Source organism: Dioscorea cayenensis, chromosome 16 (assembly GCF_009730915.1).
Source record: "Dioscorea cayenensis subsp. rotundata cultivar TDr96_F1 chromosome 16, TDr96_F1_v2_PseudoChromosome.rev07_lg8_w22 25.fasta, whole genome shotgun sequence".
Taxonomy (NCBI): domain Eukaryota; kingdom Viridiplantae; phylum Streptophyta; class Magnoliopsida; order Dioscoreales; family Dioscoreaceae; genus Dioscorea; species Dioscorea cayenensis.
The window spans coordinates 15,958,879-15,969,905 of NC_052486.1; positions in this window are offsets into that span (position 1 = coordinate 15,958,879).

Sequence of the window (11,027 nt, forward strand, 5' to 3'; positions counted from 1 at the left end):
CGCCCATGGAGTTGCCGATTCCAGCCCCTATTTAAAGCCCATTCAGCCCCGATTTTTGGTATTCTTTTCTCCATCTTTTCCCCAACTTGTGAGAGGGCTTGGCTAGTGTTTCAAGGGGTATTGGCCAAGGTTTTGGAGAGGTTCTATGGCTCCGACATCGTGATTCCATTAGGAAGAAGGTTGGTAGGGGAGCTTCGATCGAGGCGTATCCTATACCGGACGTAAGGAATCCTTGGACTGACTGAGTAAAGGACTTTCCACAAGACCATCGACACGACCATCGAGGGGGTTTCTCTATGGATTCATTGCTTCTACATTCGATTTCTTTGATTGTACTTAGCTCCATGGAGAGCTAAACCCCTAGTGGGTACTTGGGTGATTGTGAACCCTAGGATGTATTCGCTTTCATTGAACTTCTTTATTATGCTTCCAATAAATTGATGTTTATTGTGAGTTCCAACCTTGAATGCTTGATTGTATGAACATTTCCCCTAGAGTGACACTAGGGTTGAGAGTTCTTGTTTGTAACCTTGTGAGTGAGTGACACACCACGAGCGTTAGACAAACCTAGGTTGGAGAGGGTTGAGAGGGTGAGTCGAGAGTGCAGGGAGCGTCCCCTTCCCCTCTCGATGTGATAGATTCTACCTCCGTTCCTCGAGTTCTTTGCGGGCATAATAGAGTGAATGGTCTAAGGGATGAACCTCACTGGGGGCCTAGTTGCTGCGTGCAATGGAGTGAAGCGTTGAGGTGATCTTAGTATCTAGGGCTTAATTATGGCTAGGGACCTTCCGCTGGACCAAAGGGTTAGGTCTAAATCTAGGGAAGAGATTTATCACTTGGAATCCCTAGAGCTCATTGCAACTCTATGCGAGTGCGAGATTGAGAGGTTATTTAATCTCTCCTCCGGGATATGAATAGAGTTAGGCATAGTTGACCTTAGATTTCGGACTATGTATGTAAGGATTTTCCACAACTCACCATTGCATTGATTAGGAAGCATAATAGAGAGTTCTTGCACTTGAAGCGATTATCCTAGGTGAAGCATCATCCCGAGTACCCCATCCTTATCGATTGCCTTACCTCCTCCTTACTTTTGCTCTCTTACTTGTTGCTTTTTAATTGTTGAGAATTGAATCATTATCACACTTATCATTGTTGATACTCCACATAGCTAAGAATCGAATTAAGTGTCTTTACTCCCTACTCCCTATGGATTCAAACCCGCTCACCCAGGATTATTACTTCGACAAACCCGTGCACTTGCGGGATATACGCAAGGGGACCTTGTCAGTATTCATCATTTAGTCATTTAGCTTGATGACGAAGCATGATTGTCTGCTAGTAAGAGTGGCAAGCCTCTCAATCTAATGTGGCAAAGTCCCGTGAGGGAAGAAAAGTGCTAAGGCGGGATGATTAGCAATGGCGGAAGCTACTCTCCTTATTCCTCCATCCATGGTAGGGGCAGCTCGCTCAATCAATCCTTTATCCGTAGCTTCTTACTTTATCCATTTATCCGACTGACACGCGTCCGAATATGCGTGTAAACCACAAGTGCACAGGTGTCGAAGTAATAATTACCCCGGTGAGTGGGTAGTCAAATCCACAGGGAACAGGGCTACTAGTACTAACTTCTTCTCTGCTTTCTAACCTAATGATAAATGGAAAGGTGTGGTGATCTAATGTGCGAAGAAAGTGAATACCGGAGATGAATATGCAAGGGTTAAATGGATGGAGATCTCAATCGATAAAAAGTGGGGGTATTCGGGCAATGCTCCCCTAGGATTCAGGTATTAGGTACCGAATAAGCAAAGTGTTTCTATGATGAGTAAGTTAAGTCGTGGAAATCCAAATATAATCGGATCCGGCCTCCCGATCACCGATACTAGTCCCCTACGAGGTCCCGGTGGAGAAATCGCTCAATCTCAACACCTCACACCACATATGTACTGCAAAGCACTCTTGGGATTCCAAGAGTTGTATCCGATTCCTAAAGATTGATCCAACCCTAATTCCCGGCGAAGGATCCTAACCCCCTACAAGGTCCCGGCGGAGAAATTTCTCAATCTCACGCCTCACATCAAATATGGTTGCATAGAGCTTAAGGAGCGGAGATAGAATACACTCAATCGGAAGGGAGAGGGACACTCCACTATCTCATGACTCACCCTCTCAACCCTCTTTAACCTTGAAGTTCTAACTCTAATGGAGACCTCTCTCACATCAAAGTAACAAATCATGCAAATCCAATCAACCACAAGGATTAATTAAACAAGCAAGCAATGAGAATACAAGATTAAAAACTTAATCAAACTCGGATTAAATAGAAACACTAAGCAAATCCACAAAAGATGAGAATCCTAGGGTTCACAAGCCCAAATACCCTCTAGGGTTTTAGCTCTCCATGGAGCAACAAACAAAAACACACCATCAATGAATGAAAGTACATTAAAACCATAGAAATAAACCCCCTTATATATGAGCCGATGGCCTTGATGGAGAGCTTGACGTCTTGAAGGACCCACTCCGAAGCTAGGTTCACCGGTGGCTTCCTTGATGCTATGACGGAGGAGGAATCGATCAAAGTTGGTGATGAAGCGCCTCCAAAGCCATAAAGACCTCCTCTCCAAACCCTAGCCGTCTCACCCCTCAAGAGCCGCACAAAAGATGAGAAAGAATAAGGCAAAATGGCTGTTTATAGGCCTTAGATCGCGTCATCACGTGCCCTCACGCGTCCCGTGTGGATTATCCACGCGGCCCGGCGTGGGCGTGAGAATTTTCCGCACGCGGCCACGTGAGCAGTGAATTTTTGCTACACTACTGCTACATGTCCAAACACTCTTCTCTTGAGGCCACATGTCCGGGCACACGTCCATGTGGTAGGCTATAAAACTTTTCTTCATCGACGTATCTTTGAGAGGTCTTGCAATCTTCACAAAGAGAAGGAATATGAAGATGTGGCTGCCTTTGTGCCCTTCAAATAGTGAATTGACTTGAATCTTCTTGGAAGTTGGCACACATCTCACGTTTATGAACTGCTCTCGTGTCTTGGTCCTTGAATTGAACAAGAACTCCCCAACATTGTGTCTTTATAGCCTATCTTTGCTTACTTTTTACTCTTCAAGGCATTCACAACCTATATGCATAAAAAGAACACCAAATACACAATATGAGACATAAACCACAGTAAAAAAATGATGCTCAATGCATGTAAAACATATATAAAAATATGTCTACTCAAGCACTTATCAAACTCCCCCACACTTAAGTCTTTGCTTGTCCTCAAGCAAAATTAAACATTATACATATGGAAAGAAAAGAGAAGTGCTTGGCCTTAGGTTCACCAAATGAGTACAAGAATAAAATTCTACATTCATGGATAGAATCAAACACTAGACAAAACAATCAATGCTCTAGCAAACAATCCAATAAAAAATGAATGTGATAAAATCCGAATGCGTGTGTGTGTGAAAAACTCAACTCATGTCAACACTATGTCCACTACCAAGTTCTTATTAACATGGGACTTATTTATAAACAGAAAGAATAGGTAGTAGCTTCACACAACCTCTAAGGTAGCCCTTTCCCAACATGCCTCCCAAGTGGCTTTCACACTTTCGAGGTGGTAACTCTTTCTACCGAGGATGGTAGCTTTCACACATCCCATGAGATAGCTCTTTCTCTCATTAGGGCATAACAAGTATCCGACTTATGAGAGTAGCTACATACATCATGGGTGGTAGCTCTTTCACACCCTATGTACAAACAACAAACAATTTCCATTTCTCAAAATTTTTTTCTGATTTTTTTCTGATTTTTCCTCTCGATGATTTTTCTTTTTTTCAAATAAAAACTAGCACACTAAAGTCCCAAACATAATGAACTAGAGTCTTCATAGGTCTAATGAGCGAGAAAAGTGCAGAAAGAGCAATCGGACAAAAATATTCAATAAAATTGGATGAAAAACTAGAGCATGATAAAATCCATGTTTATAACCTCCAAAAAAACTAAGAATTAAACTCTTAACCCTAAGGTGAACCTTCATTGGCAACAAGAGCATGCTCATGAAAACACAAGTAAAAAGTCATGTATAAGGTGAACCCTCCCCCACACTTAAGATGTACATTGTCCTCAATGTACGCATGCAAAGCACAATAAAAAAATAATAACAATGGAAGCATAATGTGTGGGAATGCAATTAAAACAATACTCCCTCGAACTCCTCATTAATCGTTTGGTGAAGTCTAACTCATGGGCTTGTTGTATGGGTTGTGAAGCTCACACGACCATGTGACAATATCACATGATCATGTCTATGACTAAAACACCATCAACATCACTCTCAAGGCCATCCGCAGATAGACAAGGGGTTCGAGTGAAGCTCAACGAAAATAGAAAAAGATGTACGAGTTCTTATAAGTAAACACATGAAGCACAAAGTCGCACAAACAAAAACAAAACACAAAGTTAACTAAAAGTCTAAAATAAAAATAAAATAAAAATAAAAATAAAGAAAAACTAAAAGATGAAAACAAAAAGTAAAGAAAACTAAAAGAATTATGAGTGGGGACGCCTCAAGCATCGGCGTCATCTTACGGGTGTTGCCGGTGTGTCAAAAAGAATGTTCCCATCCAAGGTTAATCGTATACGATCAAAAGCTTTTTCGGTCCTTGGTGGCATACCCTGCAAGAAAACTGCCAAACAAATGCAAATATACATGAAATGGGAAGCTGCAGAAATCGACACGGGTGCGTGGAAAAATCCACGCGCGCGTGTGGCACAATCTGGCTGAAAAGCAGCCCGCTGACACGCGCGGCGTGGATTTTTCCACGTGCCCGCGTGGGTTTCCTGGGCATTTTTTTCAGCCCACGCGGTCGCGTGGGCATCCCACACGACCGCGTGAGAGCTAGGTTATGGCCAAAAATGCCATACCGACCCACAACGGCGCTCCAAAACTCTTATAAAAGTATTCTCAAGCATATTAAGATGATTTCCATGAAGAACAATGCATAAGAACTAAGATATCCACATAAATTTTGAAAAATGGAGGCATGGAGAAGGTTAGAAAAATGAGAGCTCACCGGTGTGAATTGAGGAATAAAGTATGATTAAATGGCCGGTAAAACCCTTCTAAACCTTTTAATGACCAAGGAAAAATGTTTGGGAGTGTGGGTGTGTGAGAAAGATGAAGGGACGTGTGAATGAAAATGGTGAATAGTGGTCTTCTTCATCAATTTACCCCACATGGGGGTGTGAAAACTCCTCATGGGGGCGTGGGTACTGTACACGGGCGCGTGGAAATTCCACGCGCCCGTGTGAGCTGTAGAATTTCTGCAGAAACACATCCATAGAGATATTTACATGAAATTAAGTCCAATTTCCCAACTAAAAAAACCTGAATATCATCCTAAACCATGCCACACACATACATTTAAACTAAAAACACCAAAAAAATCATCATGAAGAACTCAACACCAATAAAAAAATCTAACAAAGCACACACTCATGATTTTTATTCTGCAGAAATAAAAAAATCTAAGCTAGAAAACAATTAAAAAAACTTGGGTTGCCTCCCAAGAAGCGCTTGTTTTACGTCACTAAAGCTGACGTACCTCTTCTTTACCTTATGGAGGCTTGAAAAAGAGTGTGTTCCTCCCGACTTGACATTGCATAGCTACTTCCTTTAAACCAAGAGTTAACTTGCCGGGATGAAGTATTTGTTGGAGAGTCCAACCATCTTACTTTTTGGCCTCCAAGGAAACAATTTGGGTTGGGAATTGTCCAAGCTTAGCACAGGTGGGTCATTGGATGGCTTCAATCTGCTACCCACATCTTCTTCCCTTCCCAAAACCTCTCTCTTGCATTGTAAGAGTTGATCAATCACAAAGAAAGATGCTTGTTCCATAACCTTAGGGTTTGCTTCTTCTAATGTATTTTCAACTTGAGAGGAGCATGACACTAGCAAATCCCCTTGAAAATTTTCTCGCTCACAAGCACAATCTTCAGTCACACAATCCAAAATCTCAAAATGATATTCAATTTCTTGTTTTTCTTTTTCTGCCCCAATGTACTCAAATTGCCCAATTTCTTCCATGTTGTTCATGGCCTCATCATGTCCCGGAGATACTTTCCTTGCTTGTTCAAATTCTTCTTTTTTTCCTTAGCAAGCATGTCCAAGATCTCTCTAATTGATGCTCAATGTTTTTTTGATGGAGACATCGTGACAACTTAATGTGGCCTCAATATTTTTGGAAAGCGGGCATCGGTTGCTTCAATAAATCTTGGTAACACTCTTTCCAACCGAAGTACATCTTCTTCAACTTTCTCATACCATTGAAGTTCTTGTTGAGGTGCTTCCCATTGTTGTCCATCAATATCCCACAAGAAGTTTGGGTAGCTCCTTTGATTTGGATGATAGTTGATGTGATATGGATTGTGTTGTTGATGAACATTGATAAATTGATCAATTTTTCTAGTGAGAGCATCAACCTGAAAATATAAATCTACAACTAGATTAATCATCATTCAAGTTTCATGCAAGAAAAAGTAAATAAGACAAAATAAAACAAAATAGAATGGTGGAAGAAGATAGAGGGGAATATGATGAAAACAAAATAAAAACCGATGAGAATGATGGAAGAAAAAAGAAAGTGTGGAATAGACAAAATAAAGAAAAAGATAAGTGGCTAGAGCAACAAAGTCCTAGTGTTCCTAGCATCCTGTTCCCCGGCAACGGCGCCAAAAACTTGACACGCGTCCGAATATGCGTGTAAACATCAAGTGCACGGGTGTCGAAGTAATAATTAGCCCGGTGAGTGGGTAGTCGAATCCACAGGGAACAGGGCTACTAGTACTAACTTCTTCTCTGCTTTCTAACCTAATGATAAATGGAAAGGTGTGGTGATCTAATGTGCGAAGAAGTGAATACCGGAGATGAATATGCAAGGGTTAAATGGATGGAGATCTCAATCAGTAAAAGTGGGGTATTCGGGCAATGCTCCCCCTAGGATTCAGGTATTAGGTACCGAATAAGCAAAGTGTTTCTATGATGAGTAAGTTAAGTCGTGGAAATCCAAATATAATCGGATCCAGCCTCCCGATCACCGATACTAGTCCCCTACGAGGTCCCGGTGGAGAAATCGCTCAATCTCAACACCTCACACCACATATGACTGCAAAGCACTCTAGGGATTCCAAGAGTTGTATCCGATTCCTAAAGATTGATCCAACCCTAATTCCCGGCGAAGGATCGTAACCCCCTACAAGGCCCTGGCGGAGAAATCTCTCAATCTCACGCCTCACACCAAATATGGTTGCATAGAGCTTAAGGAACGGAGATAGAATACACTCAATCGGAAGGGGGAGGGGACACTACACTATCTCATGACTCACCCTCTCAACCCTCTTTAACCTTGAAGTTCTAACTCTAATGTAGACCTCTCTCACATCAAAGTAACAAATCATGCAAATCCAATCAACCACAAGGATTAATTAAACAAGCAAGCAATGAGAATACAAGATTAAAACTTAATCAAACTCGGATTAAATAGAAACACTAAGCAAATCAACAAAAGATGAGAATCCTAGGGTTCACAAGCCCAAATACCCTCTAGGGTTTTAGCTCTCCATGGAGCAACATACAAAACACACCATCAATGAATGAAAGTACATTAAAACCATAGAAATAAACCCCCTTATATATGAACTGATGGCCTTGATGGAGAGCTTCGACATCTTGAAGGACCCACTCCGAAGCTAGGTTCACCGGTGGCTTCCTTGATGCTATGACGGAGGAGGAATCGATCAAAGTTGGTGATGAAGCGCCTCCAAAGCCGCAAAGACCTCCTCTCCAAACCCTAGCCGTCTCACCCCTCAAGAGCCGCACGAAAAGATGAGAAAGAATAGGGCAAAAGCGGCTATTTATAGGCCTTAGATCGCGCATGTCACGTGCCCTCACGCGCCCGTGTGGATTATCCACGTGCCCGCGTGAACGCGTGAATCTTTGCTACATGATCTTTGCTACACTGTCCAAACACTCTTCTCTTGAGGCCACATGTCCGGGCACACGTCCATGTGGTAGGCTATAAAACTTTTCTTCATCGATGTATCTTTGAGAGGTCTTGCAATCTTCACAAAGAGAAGGAATATGAAGATGTGGCTGCCTTTGTGCCCTTCCAAATAGTGAATTGACTTGAATTTTCTTGGAAGTTGGCACACATCTCCACGTTTATGCACTGCTCTCGTGTCTTGGTCCTTGAATTGAATAAGAACTCCCAACATTGTGTCTTTATAGCCTATCTTTTGCTTCCTTTTTTTACTCTTCAAGGCATTCACAACCTATATGCATAAAAGAACACCAAATACACAATATGAGACATAAACCACAGTAAAAAAATGATGCTCAATGCATGTAAAACATATTTAAAAATATGTCTACTCAAGCACTTATCACCCATCAAAAGAAATACTTCTCGCTTTGATGGTCGTTCTTACAATCGCCTGATGAGCCGGCTTTTAGTTTTGCTTGATGTCCACATTCAGTCTTCCCAACTAACAATAGCAAGTGCAGCAGGTCTATCTCTCCTTGGCGGGATAGGTTTAAGTTCTGATATCCGGCGGATTTGACCGATCATTCTATTTGCTGATAGTGGGGATCAACCAAAAAAATAGAAAAAAAAGAATGCAGCCCGGGCAGAGGAGATGTGAAATCGGACCTCCATTCACTTTTTCTTTTTTTCTTACTCTCCTTCTCCTCCCGCCTCTCCCTCGGCCCTGTTAGAGTAGTTGTATGATCGCGCGGCATGCGTCTCAAACGGTATAAGCTTTCCTTCCCAGTCTGTATCTTCCATTCTTCGATCGGACTCCGAACAACTCCAATAGCAATGAACAGGAAGGTCTCCCATTCACTCCCTTTGTTTAATGAACCAACAGCTCAGACCTTCCAGTCTCTTAGAAGACATGTTTTTTTTGTCCAGGGTGCGTGGTGTATTGGTATAGGGTTCGAGGGGACCGGAGCTACTGCCCATGTTCACAAGCACAATTCTCCTCCCGTCCATTACAGCATTCGATCATAAACTTCGTTAACCCGTACAGCCGGTCATCATCCCGTCGAGAATAAGAATAGACCTACGGAAGCGACCAAGGGTTGGGGAATCTCCGGTCATCAACGATCAGCCATGGAAAGATAGCCTGAGAGTCTAATCTCGAAGAAATATCCTGCCCTAGCATCCGCTAAAGCTCGGACATCGGGAGAAGTAGCTTAGCTGGTCCAGGAATATGCTAGCGAACGGAACCCGACCTGCCTTCGCTCGATGAGCTCATTATTCTCAAACCATCCCTGCCGTACTCTGGTCATCGGCCGGCAGTGGCCGTGGTTGAGTCCTTGCGGACCTTCACCTTGGCTGGGAATTCAAAACTTTTGCCTTTCACTTGGCGGAGACTTTGGTAACCCTTTATGAACCGAATTTGAAGCTAGCTAAAGAAAACGTTGATGAGAAAGATGTAGCTGCTGAGCGAGAAAATCATCACACTGCTGTCTTGAGAAACCGTTCAGACTCGGCGGAATTCCGATTCAGTAAAAGGAAATTTCTTTTTCAAGCTGTGTTTTTGATTCGAAGGGAAGGACTGAACACTCATTTCTGAGCTGGTTGAGAAAGCCTAAGGCTAGTCACAGACGGTTCAGGGAGAAAGGGACGAGAGAATACGACACACACACACCACGGGTCGTCTTCAGCATGAAAAGAATAACCTTTGTTCCGAAGGCCTAAGTTAAGCGAATTCCTTTTTTTATGGTCAAAGACCTTTCCCCGAAGCAGTTGTTTTTTACTGCTAACTATTATAGTATAGGAGGATGCCGTCCCCCGCGATTACCAGTAGCTTCGCTTGTTTAATATCGTGCAAGTTAGGTTGTGGTTGTATTGGCTGCAAGCAGAACGTAGGCGCTGTAGGTGTGTGTTGACCATGCACTCTCGCGTCGTGTAATGTCGTATGTATGATAGAGGGTGGTGTGGTGATTGATCTCAATGCTTATGGTTATCCCCAAGGAAAAAAACGAATGAGATGAAGCGTTGATCGTACTCGGATAGAGATAATGGTCTTCCTCTTCTGTCTCCAAGCCGGCCATACATAATAGAATAGATAGGCGAAGCAGCCAATAGCAGTCTCGCCTATCGATGAGATAGCAGGTTGCTTCAAGCTCAAACCATTTGAAACGGAATTGTTGCTTTTTTTTTTCTTGTTATTGAGAGAGTGGTATTCTCCGCCCCTGTCAAATAAAGAGATAACTGGAAGAGAGAAGGAAAAAAAGAGCAAACAAAAGGATTGACAAGTCTAATGGGAGAAGAACGTTGACTGCTAGAAAATCTAACCCAAGCGGTCTAACCCCCAGGGGCACCGAAAGACGCTAGACGCGGCAAGCGAGATAAAAGAAAGCAGCTGGACTGCCTTGCCGTGGGATAGTTTTTTTCTCCAATGAGAGACTGTTTTTTTGGGCAAGACAAAAGACAGGAACTCGCCCAAGGGATAATAGCAGATTGCTGGCGATGACTTGGTGAAATGCAGGGAATCCTAGAGATAAGGTTCGAGAACCTAAAGCAAGACGACTTCGGTTCCGACCGAATAGAGCCCTTTAAGCGAGAGGGTGATTTGTTGGCGTCTTGCGTAACAAGGGCAAGATGAAAGGCGGGGGGCGGGCGTGATCAAGCTTTCAAGGAATGGACGGGCGTAGGCTTTCTAGTGAACTATGACCCCCTGACTGAATCAATGACCGCATGAGCCGAGAGAAAGAGTTAGACTTCTTTATTGCGTTGCATCGAAGACGAAGATTTTCTGACGCAGTGCGGGCACTGGATGGAAAAGACAGATAAGGGAAGAAGCAACCGGGAAAGGCATACCTAAAGGAGCATCCATCTCCCACGGCGAACATCTATCTGCACGAAGCCGACCTATAGATAGAAAGATACAGGAAAGGAAAATGAAATAGGTAGGGTTAGTTTGAGATACGCAGCCGAACAACCGCAGGGGCTTCCAGC